Source organism: Dendropsophus ebraccatus, chromosome 13, assembly GCF_027789765.1.
Source record: "Dendropsophus ebraccatus isolate aDenEbr1 chromosome 13, aDenEbr1.pat, whole genome shotgun sequence".
Taxonomy (NCBI): Eukaryota; Metazoa; Chordata; class Amphibia; order Anura; family Hylidae; genus Dendropsophus; species Dendropsophus ebraccatus.
Genome location: NC_091466.1, coordinates 29,794,919 through 29,811,645, shown reverse-complemented (window position 1 = coordinate 29,811,645; position 16,727 = coordinate 29,794,919).

Below are 16,727 nucleotides of genomic sequence, written 5' to 3'. Positions count from 1 at the left end.
TTGCCCCCCAAAAGTTATATAAATCACCAATATACCCTTATTACCGCAAATGCAAATAAAGTGTTTTTTTCCCTGTACTTACTACTGCATCAGGGCTTCACTTCCTGGATAACATGGCGATGTCACGACCCGACTCCCAGAGCTGTGCGGGCTGTGGCTGCTTGAGAGGATAATGGCAGGGGGATGCTCAGTGTCCCTCCTGTGCCCTGTGTCCCTCAGTGTCCCCCTGCCATCATCCTCTCAGCCACAGCCCGCACAGCTCTGGGAGTCGGATTGTGACATCACCATTTTATCCAGGAAGTGAAGCCTACTATGTTTTAGTAACATAGTAACATAGTTAATATGATTGAAAGAAGACAAGAGTCCATCAAGTTCAACCTAGAGAAACCCTACTTTGTAGATCCAGAGGAAGGCAAATAACAATCACATCCCATCACAGGGAGAAAATTCATTCCTGATTCCAATGGCAATCAGAATAATCCTTGGATCAACGTACTACCAAAAATCGAATGCCTATAAATTTTTTGTAGTTTCGTAGGTTGCCAAGGCTGACTCACTATAAATGCTTGATTGGTGATACAGATGGTGAACAGGCAGCAACGGAAGAGTTACAATCTGACGTGAACAGGCAGCCAAGGAAGGCAGACATTCCTGGGAAACCCTTACTGTGTGTTGGGGATCATTATCCTGCTGAAAAATGCCAGCTGGAAGCAACACGTGGCAGCAGGATGTTCTGCACATATCGCTGAACTGTTAGTGTCCCTCGTATCACTGCTAGTGGTGACCAACTGTTGTATGCTATGACTTACTAAAGATATTGCGGTTCCAGTCTGTACCAGTCCCAGGTGTCTTGCTCACCATTGCAAACATAAGCATCCATGGCTGGATCAAGTTATGGGCACTATGACATCAAAAAAATTTTTTTCCTAAGTACTTGACTGGTGTGACGGGTACAGACTGGTGTGTAATAAAGGTGTCACCTTTGTTTGAATGGTGGGCAAGGAAACTGGAAAATTGTTGGTGGATCAAACAATCCTGTCTACTGGAGTGATGCACTCCCTCTTAAAGTCTGTACACAGGCCAAATGTCCTTGAGTGCATAGTAAAGTGGTCTACAATCTCTCACGAGAAGATACACTACCCAAAAGTAGCCTCCGAAAGCCTTTTAAAAGGAAAGAGGGGCTCGTATTGGACTTACATTTAAGGCTTCATATCTCGATAATGCACCCAATGCACTTGTTAATGTTCACTGTCCTGATATCGCCTGTTGACTAATAAAATATCTCTTGATCACATGGTCCCACATTCACGTTATTTATAGTGTTCTTGTTATGTTGCCAGTAAATAAGAAAGATCATTTGAGGAAGAAAGACACTTCATCAGAATATGCACAGAGCAAAGCAGATACATCCAGAGATGACTCAGGTCAGGTGCTATATCGGTGACCTTCTTCAGAGAGGAATATGGCTGTGCCAGAGAACGAATTACTCTTAACTGGTGGTCTCTTAACTCTGATTCCCTATTAGCAGTATACTCTGACAGCTACAAGGTGTGGATTTTTGAATAGTATAATATCAGGGTGAATGTGCTAGGTCCATTGTTTAAAAACAATATAGCAATGCATTGGCTCACAACAAAGAAATAGTTTGGTCCTACGAATTCCACTTTTGTCACCCTTCTCCAGGCCACTTGCCAGTGTCTCTGATTGCAGATCAGTCCTCTGTTGGCAGTTTATGTCTGAAAGAAACACTCCAGGTATAGTTGAATAGGGGCTAACCCATCTGTCTACAGACCTGCCAACAGTTCATCATTTGGTTCGAATCCCCTGATTGAAATTAAATATAGCTCTTAAAAAAAAAAAAAAAAAAAAATCATTATTGTATCATTTTTATGGCTGTGTTCACCCGCAGTATTTTTGCTCAATATTTTGCAACCAAAACCAGGAGTGGATTGAAAACAAAGAAAGTCTATGTTCACACACGTGAATGGCTGTCCTTTAATGGCAAATAATGTCAAAACAGCGGCCGTTGTTTTAAATTAACTAATTATTTGCCATTAAATGATGGCTATCCTCTCAATTTCAATAGGCATTTGAACTAGGGATGGTCCGAACTCTCCGAGGTATGAACCCGAACGCTCGGCATCAGATTCCCGCTGTCTGCCCGCTCCGTGGAGGGGGTGGATACAGCGGGAGGACCGCCTGGAAAACTGGGATACAGCCTATGGCTATGGCTGTATCCCAGTTTTCCAGGCGGTCCTCCCGCTGGATCCGCCCGCTTCACGGAGCGGGCAGACAGAGGGAATCATCACCGAGAGTTCGGATTCGTACGAACCCGAACTGAACTCGGTTCAGACCATCCTTAATTTGAACCAAAGAATGACCTGCTGCTAGGTCTCTAGACAGGTGAGTTACCCCTAGACCATAGCTCAAACACATTTAAGGTCATAGATTCAACTATATGTAAGTTTTTCTTTCAGACATAAACTGCCTACAGAGGACTGATCTGCAATCAGAGACACTGGCTGACAGCTGAGCGAGCAGGAGGCCGGGCAGCATTGATTATTCATGAAGAGGAGGGAGGAGGAAGGAGTGGTGAGGTGGGCCAGAGTGCGGCACAAACAACTCCTCTTTAACTCTTCATTACAGTAGGAGACCTGAGATTGTGCTTAATCCACTGCACAGAAAATTAACAAAAGGTACCATGCTTACTAGGGGACTGCCAGCTACAGCACACTGTCAACACCTTAGGTAGGGGCCAGCTGCTGACAGATTCCCTTTAATGCCTTTAGACAGTGATTCTAAGGTGCGTACAGACGCTTGGTTACTTTCCTCTGGAAAGCAAGCATAGGAAGGAAAGAAGGAGGGAGATTGTAAGATTGTATGAAAAAGAGTACTCTTATATTTAGGATAAGTAAGGATACGATTTCATGAGCTTCTATCAATAATTTCTTGATTTAGAACAATGAGTGCACTAGGGTGCACAATCCTAAAGGGCCCTGAAAGAGAAAAGTTCATTAAACGTTATTTAAATGTGTGTCTGTTAAGTAACTCTTATATTTGACTACATTACTATGCTGCTGAGAAAAAGGAAAGGAAAAGCAATAGTCATGTTAGGTCCCATAATCCCGCTATGACATACACATACTGCCATTTAGAGGGCGGACACAGCAAGCAAGCATGTTGGCATTTTCCTTGTATTTGGCAGCTCTGAACATCACTCTTTCATTTTTACATTCAGGAAATAACATAATCAGCTCGATATTTTATCAGGTCCGCACCCATCGTTTCTATATGATAGCTTGTGGGCAAAGACAATATGAAAGTAAAAACAACTGCATGGAAAATTCACAAAAAAACCTGAAGCACAAGTTATACTAGGGGGGTTTTAAGAAATAACAAAGTCTGGTTGATATGGGTTATAGAACCTTGCCTTACAGTAATGTGTATACATATGCTTGCTTTTTACTGTGTTTGATGGGTGACAACTATTAACGTCCTTGTATCATGAGAACTGGAGATGAACTCTACTGAAAGACATGGGTGTTAATGGCTTGATGCATCGAGCAGCTGAGACTTTTCCACAACCCTGCTCCCTTAAAGTGAATGTACCAGAGGTACATTCACTTTAAGGGCCCTATTCCACCGGACGATTATCGTTTGCATAATCGTTAACAATTAACGATCTCAAATGACCGCTATTGCGAAAGACCTGAAAATGTTCACTCATTTCCATGGAACGATAATCGTTACTTATGATCGTAATTGTGATACCATAATTCTTGAATGGTAAATGCTATAGGGACCTGTTGGATAGCCATCTGCACCCATATCTTCAGGAGGTCTTCTCCAACCACAGAGTTATCTTTCAACAAAATGATGCTCTGTGTCATTGGACTTGGATCACCAGAGATTGTTTAGAGGAATTTGCTAGAAGCTGAAACTGATAAAGCTGCTGCAGTAAGCTTCGGTAAAGTATGGAAGATTGGCACTACCTTGTTGAAATTGCAATCATCCAAAAAGGTACAAAATCCCTTAATAAGTTTTCCTATTTGAGTGAATGGGTAGCGTATACCTGTATTCTAAGCCAAATGACAACTCCTATGTTACCCAACGGTAACACACTAGTGAGGTTTTCTTATAGGGAAGAAAAACACCATCAGGTTAGCCAATACAAGATGCTGCTATCAAGTTTCCCCATGTTTTATAATGGAATTTTGGACCATTCCCAATGGTTTTCTCGGTTTCGGGGGATTATACACAGGGTTCTCAGAAATCATTCTTATTAAGGGTGTCTTCAAAGGTCAAGGGAGTGTGATGGAACGCGGTTCTGAATACCAAGGAAATAGGGTGCAGCCCATGAAAACACTTGACGGTGAGTGAGAGGGGTGTTATAAACAGAGCTTTTGGTCTTGGCTGTGGAGCAACTGAGGAACATTTGGACATAAGAATTTTAAGGGTGGAGGACTTTTATATGGGTTTGGGTCTGATTCAAAAACGTAAACACAAGCAGGAACGGTCGCTATATCATCATCTTACTAATTACAGAAACTAAATAAAACTCTGAAGAATTATGAATCTTAAGAACGTCTTGGTTTAATACTCAATACTTAATAAGAATGCTATGTTTGTGGCAGGTTGTCACAAGATTGCCACTTCTGGATTTGGCTACATGAAAGATTCAAGCAGCCAAGTGTTTGCTCGTTCATCGCGCACATCATGCTTTTGATTCTGAGTATTTGAACATATACCATGTTTCCTTGAAAATAATACAATGCCTACTTTCAGGGGATGTCTTATTTCTCTCCCCGCCTCCGGCTCTCCCCCCGGCCTTCCCCCCCGGCTCTCCCCCCCCCGGCCCTCCCCCCGGCCTTCCCCCCCGGCTCTCCCCCCCCGGCCCTCCCCCTGGATCCCAGCATACTCACCAACGCCCTGTAGGAGTGCAGCAGCAGCACGGCTACCAAAGTGCGCTGGGCCGTGCGGCGACGGAACGTAGAGGCGTGCAGCAGGAATTGGGGTCAATGGACCAGTATGCCTGCATCGCTGGCTGTCAAGGTCCATGAGGGGATAAGGTGAGGAGTGCTGTGGGGGGGGAGGGGAAGACAGGTGGTTAGCGGCCTTACAGTCAGGGCGGGCCTTACTTTTGGGCAGTGGTGCAGTGGTATTTTAGGCTAGTCGGTAGGCTAGTTGGGGTCTTATTTTAGAAGGAGGTCTTATTTTCGAGGAAACACGATATGTGTGAGAAATTACGTGAACTTAGTCAAGAGCTGACTATGCTTAGGCTACTGAAGTCAATGAGGCCCATGTACTATTTTCACAGATAGGCAACGTAGAGTATATATGCCCTAGAAGGCACAATCATGGTGTGAACCTACGCTAATATAGAAAAATTAGATTGTGAACCCTGTACTGAACCCTGTACTGGACTTCCTTAAAGCAGGAGCTTGTAGAACAACTTTGAAGGAGTCTGGACTATAATTTGCAATAAAGCCTATTGTAGGGCATGGTTCCTAGGTCATGGCCTGCTGGTTAAATGCTTACCTGTACCTGTCCTATCTTTCCTGATACAAAAAGTTATACTTGGGCCCAACACTTCACCATCCATGATATTACATGAGACTCTTTGACATGACATCTAAAGGCTTTGTACATACCATAATAATGAAGAATCAGACTAGTGGTGAGATTTCTCAGTCTTGTGGTATCATTGAGCCTAAATCTCTAAATTTATCACACCACAACTCCCTTATGTGGCAGGTGGAAGTGAGGGGTCACTTGGTTATAAGAGCTGCAATCTTCTCAAACCTTGTTGCTTTACAACTTGGTAAACCACAAAAGAATGGTGTAAAATGCTCAGATATACCTTTAAATATTTGATAGCTTGAAGTTCAAACATTATATACGTCCTATTGCCCATTGAAGGTCAGTTTCAGAAGGGCCTCTGGACGGTGGCATTCCTAACATGAAGTATGTAATGTTCCCATATTCCATTCCTTTGGTCTGCATGTTGACCGCAGGGACGCAAGAGAGGTTATTTCTATCACAATGACATGGGTGAGAATGAGCAAAGCTGCTCTACTGCGGGATCATATCTGTAACACAATCCCATGAGCTAACGGGAAACCTTACCAAGAGAAATATAGGAGATTTGCTGGCGCCCGATGTAACACAAGACAAACTATCAATAGTTCCCACAGACGTTCAGCATCAACAACTGGAACATGAAACGTCAATGTATTTATAGTTGCGTGTATGAAGGATTTACAAAGATGTGTCAGCACATTAGGGCTGTGATTGATCTCCTGCTACACTATGACTGAATGTCCGTAAATCGGGAAACAAACATGTTAGAGCACCAGCTAGGGAGATTGGGAAATACACGGTTATTAATGATGTAGGTTTTGTGTCTTGTTACAGGATATAGGACCAAGGTACCTATGACTAATGATAGTGAATGACCACATATAATATGATGATATTGAACCCAAATCAATCGACCTATACGTCAGGCAGAGGATGAAACCAAGTTGTGTACCATTTACAAGATCCTATATTCAAAGTATGGAAAATTTAGCATCTTATTTGAATATTGGTTCAGGGCATCTAAACGAAACATAGAATCGTGATCATACAATATGCCTATGTGCCCCCATGGCTACAGACCTCAAACAGACTCAATGTAATCTGAACTTACAGTCGTGCGTGTGTTACTCCGCTCCCTCTTCTCACCAGATTACGACTACAAAGGGTTAGCTTGTAGTAAGTCGTTGTGGAGACACATAGGTCTGTATCAGAGTTAACGCCATAATACAGTAGATTTTTTTCTCAAGATTTATAAAGTTGCTTAATAGCTTTTCTTTTAGACATGTTAGATACCTTGTAAAACAGGGGTGCACAACCGCCTGCATAAGGCTTACGCTGGCGCCAGTTTAGGAACACACAGGCGTATTGCTGGCACTGGGCATCCAGGATCCAGGAAGCTTTTGGCCCATTGACTTAAATCTTTAGGCGATGGCCACCTTTCGCTACATTTATGTCCTCCCGAGAGTAGGCTACAGGCACCATAAGCTGCTGGGACGCCATCCTCTTACTGGCCAGCGCAATGATATTATGACATTGTGCCTGAAGTAATGTTCCTCCTCGTCTTCTAAGAGTCATAGCGCTTTTATTCTTCCATTGGTGTAAGAGAAAAATGTTGAAAAATTTTTCTAAATATTTTAAAAAATCAGCAAACCTGTTTTTTCTGGTTTTTTTTATTTATACTGTTCACTGTGCGTGAACAATATTGTTACATTTTAATAGATCGGACAATTCCCTACGCTATGATATAAAATATGTATTAGCATAGCATTGCATTCATCAGTATTATCGGACTGATCAAAGATCCGACAGGACGGAAGTAAGTGGCTTACCCCCGCCCATCGGTACAAGTGATCGGGACCTGATTAGTCAGTGACAAGTCCTTGTTCTGTCACTGACTACCTTAAACGCTGTGATTGCTGTGCATCTTGGTGTTAAGCCCCTTAAGACAGAGCCTAAAATGACCTTAAAGCGACTCTGTACCCACAATTTGCCCTCCCCAAACCACTTGTACCTTCGGATAGCTGCTTTTAATCCAAGATCTGTCCTGGGGTCCATTCGTCAGGTGATGCAGTTATTGCGCCTTTCAATCTACCATAAAATTAATTACGTAACCCTCAAAATAGCATTTATGGGGTCAATTTGGGACAAAAAAATGCAATTCTGCAATTTTTGGGTGGTTTCCGTGATTACGTAATGCACTTTACAGTAATACTGACATTTTATCTTTATTCTATAGGTCAGTCTGAATATAGGCATATGTATGTTTACAGCTTTTCTAATGTTTTACTATTTTTATTAACAGTAAAACTTTATTTTGCAAATAGGTGTGATTACAATGGCCCCTATTGTGGCCCTAGCACATTTATTTTTTCACCTACGGGGCTGTATGGGGTGTCATTTTTTGTGCCACGATCTCAAATTTTTATTAGTATCACATCTGTGTAGATCGGATGTATTGATCACTTTTTGGTAAGTGATTGGTGAGTGACAGGTGACCTGTCCCTTACACTTAAACTCCACGGTTGCGGCGGTCAATGGTGGGCTGGCACGATCACGCGGCAGCCTGCCATTAACCCCTTAAACGCCGTGCAATTATGCCAGCCCACCATTGAGGGTGAGGGCCCGGATGCTGATAACAGCTGGTCCTTACTCACTATGAAGCGAGTTAAGCTCCTGAGCTCGCTCCATAGTGCAGCCCCCTGGCAGGGTGTACGCCAGTTTGCGTTAAGGCCCACACGGTGGGGGCATACATGTACACCCGCCGTCATTAAGGGGTTAAGGGAGTTAATGACAGGCAGGTGCAGGACCACGGCTGTCATTATGCCCAGATCTGGGGACAGTAATGTGTGCATGGCCGATCACCGTGCACACATTAACACTCCTTCAAAGTAAGGAACGTTTATATACGTTCCTGCTGCACAGGGCATGTATAGCCGTATGGCTGACGTTAAAGGGTTAAAGAAAAAAAAGAGTCCTTCCTGGGCTCTGATCCATTGTAGCATTCATACACCACTCTCTCCAATAGCAATAATTTTAAGCAAAAAAAAATATAAAAAATTCTTGAAAGAATTTCCTTTCCCACACTGTGCCAGCGATATGTAACCTGAGCTTATTGGCATACACATGTGAAATACTAATCCATAAAGCACAGAAAGCTCATTCACTGTGGCTGGATTCTCTGTGGATGAAAACAATTATGTCATCCTACAGAAATGGCATTCTAAATTAAGAGGCTTTCAAGTGGGTTTTGGAGTAAGTTCTCAAATACAAGCTCAAAGGATAGGAGGAGAAGCATTGCCAGCACATGAGACAAAACAATCCCGCTAAAATACAGCCTTACATGGTCACATACTGATATACAAGCAGATAGAGTGTGTACCTTTCTGAAGACGAGACTTTATTTCTGTATTATGGGTGGGACTTAAGGGGCTATGTGTCACGGTGGTCTGGTGATCTCCCCACTGGGGGGCATCCCTTGGAAACAGGTTTCCTTCCCTGTAGGGATATCTGGCTATTCAAATGTTTTGAGACTCGCAACTGAGGCTCCAGGCACCCCTTTCTTGCATATTCAAATTTTATAGGGTGCAATGTATCAATGGAGACTCTTAAATGATTGGATTTTTTTTTAGCTGATCTACCTGAGCTCAGCGATTGCTGTGTTTTGTTGATCTAGTTTTCATTGCCCCTGTTAGCCAGAATCCTGCTCCACACTGATGAGGGGCGAATACCCCAAAATAGCTGTCTGTGGATGGATGCCTGGCTTTGGTTTTTTCCTTGTCATGTTGCAATACTTACAACTAAGTTAGACTTTGAAGCAAAAGGGGCCACCCTGGTATTTGCCTATTTGTGTCCCAATACTCACAACCGAGTGGGACTTAAGGGGCTACGTATCAGGGTGGTTTGGTGATCTCCCCACTGGGGGGCACCCCTTGGCAACAGGTTTTCCTTCCCTGCAGGGATATCTGGGTTTTCCTGTGTTTTGAGACCGGCAACTGAGGTTACACAGATCCCTTTCTTGCTTAGGCTGGGTTCACACTACGTTTCTGCAATTTGTTTTTTTAATCCGTTTGTACAAAAAACGGATGAAAAAGGATCCGTTAACTTCCATTACAAAGAAAAAAACAGATCCGTTTTTTTTATGGACACAATAACGTGGTCGACCTCATTTTTGTGTCCGTCAAAAAAAACTGATCCGTTTTGATCCGTTTTTCTTTTTCCTATAATGGATGTCAATGGAAAAACAGATCAAAACGAATGCACACACTTGTATCCATTTTTTCTATCCGTTTTTTGCAAAAAAGGGATTGCAAAAACGTAATGTGAACCCAGCCTTGTTAAAATTTTATATGGGGCAATGTATCAATGGAGACTCTTGAATGAGTACCCCATTGGATTTTTTTTATTTTTTATTTTTGCTGATCTCCCTGAGCTCAGTGATTGTTGTGTTTTGGTTATCATCAGGATAGGGCATCAATATTAGATTATTTGGTCGGCTTATTTTCTCTGCTTTTGGTCCCCTCTTACACTGAATTGCTTTCCTGTATGCCATGCCTGATGCCAGACATAGAGCATTGGGTATGGCATCCAAAAAAGCAATTTTGTGCTTGAGAGGACAGCACAGCTCAGCTATTCCCTGCTGCCGCCCATACACAGTACAGGTGGCAATAGGGAATAGCAGAGCAGCTCCTGCACTGCACATTTGGCTTTTCCTGGTAATATGTAAAGCTATTTACAGTTATATAGCACCAGGAATCGTGGGATGCGCAGTGCATTGTATTGAAGGTGAAAAATAAAGATTGCAATTCCACATGCACTTTCTTGTGGAGCCAATTTCATATAAGAACATTACCCTTACTATGTGTCCTAGTAATAATTATAACTAAGGGTCTGTATTGTAGTGTACACCATGAAGTCCCTTACATATTGCTGCAAGACAGTACGCAAACCAAAGACCCACTGTCCCACTTACAAAAATATCAGCTCTTTCACTTTCTATATACGTACGTAGATCTGATCTCCATGCTTGACACTATATCAGTGTCTTCCAGTACATGCACATTGGGGAATCTGTACCATCCTCAAGCTGCATCTAAGATATCTTCCTAGCCCCCCATTTCCCTGGCCCACAGACTGCTGCTTCTTCCTTTTGGAGAAGATTCTGTTTTGGCTAGAATAAAATACTGTTCTTTCTATTGGAATAGAAGAGATTTGCATTTTTTTCTTTATCTCACTGGTCTCTTCAACGAAATTACCCATCCCAGAGATGCATCTAAAGGCAGCCTCTTACGCTAGGGTTAATCATTGGGCATATGAATGTTCCTCTTAAGGCTCATTCCAGATAATTGGCTTGTTTGTCGGCTGATTGGTTTGTTTTTTTGCTGCCATTTAAATTATTGTTGTCCACCCTACTTCTTCTCATGTTGGGGACAGTGGGTTTAATGGGTCATGAATAATCCAATGATTAAATCATGTAAAGACTTTCTAAACACAAGCTGACCAGTGAGATTGGTGGTCTTTATCCTGCACCGGTCGGCCCATGTAAAGAGGCGCTGAGCCAAGCTTAGTGTTCATATATTTTTACAACATGCCTTACTTTACCTTCACCCTGCATCACCTTTGGTACCTCTATACTAGTCTCTGGCCTTAAACCTCTGCATTGCAGATAGTTAGATGAAATGAGCAGCAGCATGTTGTTTACCAGGACCCAGTAAGTGAATAAAGAAATCATTAGCTGGAAATATTTCAGTCTGGGCAGTAAGTCAAAATACCTACAGGGAAAAACAGACTGTCAGTGCATGAGGTAATGATCAGCAACATACTAAAATTCCCAGTCCAGAATATTCCTGTAAAAAACAAGTGGAGACTCCTAATAGAGGGCAAAATTGATGTAATTATATGATCTACGTAAAGGTAAATATTCGTCATACATGGGGAGGTACATGCTAGCACCTGATGCTGAACACTGGATACATTGTGCCATCCTTACCAGGCTTATACTGCTTTTTAGAAGTGTTATCTATTGGGTGATGATGAAAGGAGCTCTGATGAGGAATTTTAAAGGGGTTGTCCAATTAAAAGTTTTATAGATAAATATGCCTTGTCTGTGTGACAAAAGAAAAAGCCTGTACTTACCTCCCTTGCTTCCCCACAGTGTCTGTTATCCTGACGTCCGGCCTCCATTGTGCTCCCTTTCTTGGTTTTGGGATTGGAATAAGACCAATTTCCACTCTGCCAAACACTGACTGGCAAACAGATTTCAAGAGGCCACCGACTGTTTATGGGTTATAACTAATGGAAACCTTGTCCGTCCAGTGTTAGCTGGACAACAACCTAATACTAATATTGCAACTTGCTTTTATAAAGGAAGATAGGGGGCTGCCTCATGGGCATCTTTATGAAATGACTGATGACCCCATGATTTGAGCCACCTTATATTCTCTTTGGAATCCCCACTGAAGGACTAGCCCACCAATCCAGGGCATGGAATACTTAGAGATGATTCTAGAAGTAATGCATACAAAAGCATCCATACCTGTGGAGAGATGTGGACAAACTAAGAGACTGATGTTACCATGATAGAAAGGAAGATATAAAGTGTTGAATGGATTTGCCAAACTGTTCGGGTTTGGCAACGTTCTCCGAACCTGAACACTTGGCATTCGCTCCCCAGCTGCTGGAGAAAGTGAATGCTGCCCTAGTCCTGAAAAACATGGATACAGCCTAATCTTCTCACTTATAGGAGTGTCCTCCATACATCATACACAATGATCGACTGCTAAATTAGGACAAAAAATATTTGTCATATATTCACCAGGGATGATCTGGTGGTCTCCGTCTCCATGGATGAGACAGTCTCCATCAGACTGTGCAACACACAACTAGATGTCTATTGCAACTGCTAGAAGATCGGTTTTCTCAAGAGGTGGGAAGCTGTACATGCAAGAGATCTAGCCATCTTGGCTGCATAGTCCAGACGGATGCTATGAGAACAATAGAAACTGCTGTTAGAGCTACATATAAACACCATTGGGGTGAATCACATTTTTCATTCAACCACAATGATAAATACTGGATGGGATTGTCCCCCACTCCCAATGTCCATGAATGATCACTACAGTTTTCTATGGTGGTACAGACAAAAGTGAACAGTCAGGGAAGAGATGTATGAGATGTATGCATTGTGCTGGTTTCTAATTTGCTTTGGGTGATTTAGGCTCTAGGCATTAGATTACATTGGAATGTATCTCTGTAATAAAGGAACAAGGAACAGCTCAAGCCGAAAGTGAAAATGGTAAATGTTTGATTTACTTTCACATGTACAGAAAGTCCCAGGAGAAAATATTTTCTATGGTCCAGACTTTGGTGGTTCATAAAACACGAATCATCTAAGTAAAGTAAACTTTATTGTTTGCTAGGACCCATCCCCTATCATGTATGTCAGAGATGAGACCCTGGACCAACACATTAGTATCAATAGAGTAAAACATGGTACACTACTTACATTGCAGCTCAGCCCTATTCAGTTAAAGGACTATTCCGTCCTCTTTTTTGGTAATGGGGAGAGGGTGAGTGAGAAAAATAACATCCACTTACCTCCCTGACTCCCTCGCTGGCGCCCAAATGCCACCGCTCAGGCCACTTCCTGGTCTTGAGATATGATGCAGCAGGCTTGCTCAGCGATTCAAAAGCTGCATCAGTGTTCCGCCTCTGGCACTGAATGGCTGGGCGGGCCTGCTATGTCACGTCACAAGACCAGGAAACAGAGTCGCACATTGGGGTTGTGTAAAATGCTGGGGGCCTGATACTCGGGTCTATAATATGCTGGGGGTCTGATACTGGGGTGTGTAATATGCTGGGGACCTGATACTGGGGTGTGTAATATGCTGGGGGCCTTATACTTGCATATGTTATATGCTGGGGGCCTGATACTGGGATGTGTAATATGCTCCTTATGTATTGTCCTAACTGTAAGGTCCATACAATGAGGACAATGTAGGGAAAAAAAAACACTGTTGAGCATCCAGACCCCGACAAACCACAATAGGTCACACTCCCACAAACCACACCGAGAAGAAGCAACACCCCTCACTATCAAAGTGTCCCAGGAAAAAAAAATTCAAATGTTGGCAACTATGCATTTATAATACTGGTGACTTCCTAATAGGTCTTTTCTGCCACCTCATGCACCAAAGCCTGTACCAACACCCCTGATTGGGACCATGATGCTTTGTGGCAGGAAACAGCATTCAAATCAAACTGACTTTAAAGGTGTTTCCCACCCAAAACTAACTTGTCCTCTTTCCACGGGATAGGGGACAAGTAAAAGATTGTGGTGGGTCCGACCTCTGTACCCCCCACCAATCTCCAGGTCAGCCCCCCCGGCTCCTTTGTTATAAATACAGCTGCGGGTACGGCATGTGACCCGCAACTCTATTTATTATCACTTTGCAGCTGCTCCATAGGAGTGAATAGAACCTCGGTTCACGTGCTGTACCCGCAGCTCTATTCATAACAGAGCCGGGGGCAATCTGGAGATCGGCGGGTGGTACGGAATTCAGACTCTTTAATTACCATAATTCCCTATACATTACACTTGATTATCTCAACCTGATGCGTTTGTCAGTTGTTTACACTTTGTTCATTTCGAACCAAAAAGATCTGTATATTAGATATTAACTTTCCATGTACTAAGGAATCAAGGTGGTTTCAATATCAATAAAATCTATTTTGGTCATATGACAAATTTGACCAAAATGTTACCTGAGGAGCTACCTATAATTGCCAAAACGTAATATGATTATGATTTTTTTCCAACTTTTTAAAAGGGACGGAATCTTAAGCGTTTGGAAAATTATAGAATTTTCTTTATTATCTTTGTTATCTTAGAAAAAGAAACTGGTGTCTCCTATTTCGATGATATATGGACTGAAAAAGTACCAAAAATCTAATGGCTTTCTATATCAATAAAATCTATTTTGGATGTATGACGGATCTGACCAAAATGTTACCTGAGGAGCTTGTTCAGTGGGCGTTCTGGGGATTTTTGCTAGGTCATAGCTTTTATCTATCACTCTGGTAATTTGGGTACTCCCCCACATGTAAATATTGTTGGCTTCCTATGTGATAACTTCTTCATCCTACGGTAATGTGGTTTGAACAGAAAACCTATACACAGGGAGAGGCCTGGCAATCAAGCCCAGTGGGCCGAGGAGAAGCCGTCGCAGAGCTGGCCTGACTTTACACCCAGCTAGCTAACTCTCTACACACGGGGGGACGAAGATCGGTGTACAAGTATGTCGGTCTTAAATTAGGCCTGCCCCTTTTCCCTGGCAGGATAAACTAAGAGGCACACGCCTCATAGTGAATCCGGCCTGGAGCACGAATCTGCGCCCGGCGTACCCAATCTACACCTGCTTCCAGCAGGCGTAAATCAGGATAAATGAGGTGCGGGAGGAGGCCACACCTCCTCCCCGCCTTGTCACACGCCCCCAAGCTCCGCCGGCTCGCCCAATGGGCGTATGGGAGGTGTATGCCAGGGAGAAGGGGCGAATCTGCACCTATCCCTGGCGTATGCCTCTGGCGTACCTTTGATAAATGCCCCCCTCAGAGTTTTAAGGTGAACCACAGCACACTACAATAAGGGAGTATATCTGTTTCATGCTGCCTGAGGCTTGGGCATGCAAATTACAAGAAAGGTATTTTACTTTTAAAATGCAAATGCTTAAATAGGCACTGTCAACAAAAAATTTTCGACAAGTCACAGGAAATGTCATTGTTTTAATCGGGGCCACTGCTAAATGAGCCTGGAGGAACAGGTGTGGAAACAGAGAAGAGTTTTTGGTCCTGTGTGAAGGAACATGGGTCAGGAAGGGGCTTCTGAGAACAGGATCCCCAGACATACAGCCCCCCGATACACATTAAAGAAAAAGATGCTATACCCACTAATTTTGGTGTCCTGACTCTGTCACAGATTACAGGAAATAAGGATCATACCGTACATGCTGAATTTGAATTTCCAATCTCTTTTTTAAGTCAGGAGATAAGAGCCCTCCAGGGCAACTGGCCATGGCTTAAGGCCCTTTTACACAGGCCGACTATCAGCAACAAGTGTTCCTAGAAAAGCTAGTTCGGCCCATAATCAGCCTGTGTAAACTAGCCAGAGATCAGCCAATGAGCGGCAAAACGCCCACTCTTCAGCTCATTGCATCTTTTGTGTGGCATAAACGATACTCCGATGAGTGTGTGGCCTGGCCATACAAATAGCCGAGCCCTGTAAAGTCATGGCGAATGAGTGCCGATCTCACTGATCCCTGGCCATAAATTGGTAAATGCAAAAGGACCATTCCTTTCCTTACTACCAAAAAGTTATCAACGCCCCCTTCCCTTCATCCATCCTTCTTGGTTAGACTAAATGGGGGCATGTCTTTTGTCAACCCTAACTATGTAAGCCCATGCTACATCTATACCAGACATACCTTTAAGTCATGTGCAAGATTATTTACCTAAAACTCCCAACGTAATTGGTATGATTATAAGTGACACAACAAACTTATTAAATATTTCATTATCAGGAAAGGTTTTTTCCAACTTTTTAAAAAAGGGGACGGAATCTCAAGTGTTTGGAAAATTATAGAATTTTCTTTGGTTCCTTTTTCTAGAAAAAGAAACTAGTGTTTCCTATCTCGCCAATGATATGTGGACTGAAAAAGTACCAAAAATCTTATGGCTTTCTAGTACATAATTCTCAACTTCAATATTTATTCAGCATTTCCTAGCACTGTAAAATAAATACAAAATACAGCAGTAAAATGGGTATAAAACATGGCTGTATGTTTAATCTAATGTGCTATATTAAAGTCTAGAGAATGGAAAAATGTCAGACTGTCCACACATTGCAAAAAAAAAAAATATTAACAATATGCAAATGGACGGCTGTTTTTCCATAGATTTTAATGAAGCACATAGATTAAATATACTGACATGTTTCATACCTATTTTAAGGTGGTCATTTGCTTTTGTATTACTCTGTGTGGATCTAACCTGAGATGCGAAATCGTGACTGTCCTAGTCTAAGCCAACAAATAATTGGTCTAAACTTAGACTAGACAGTCTAAAGTTGTGTAATAAATCTGGCGCATTCTTAGACT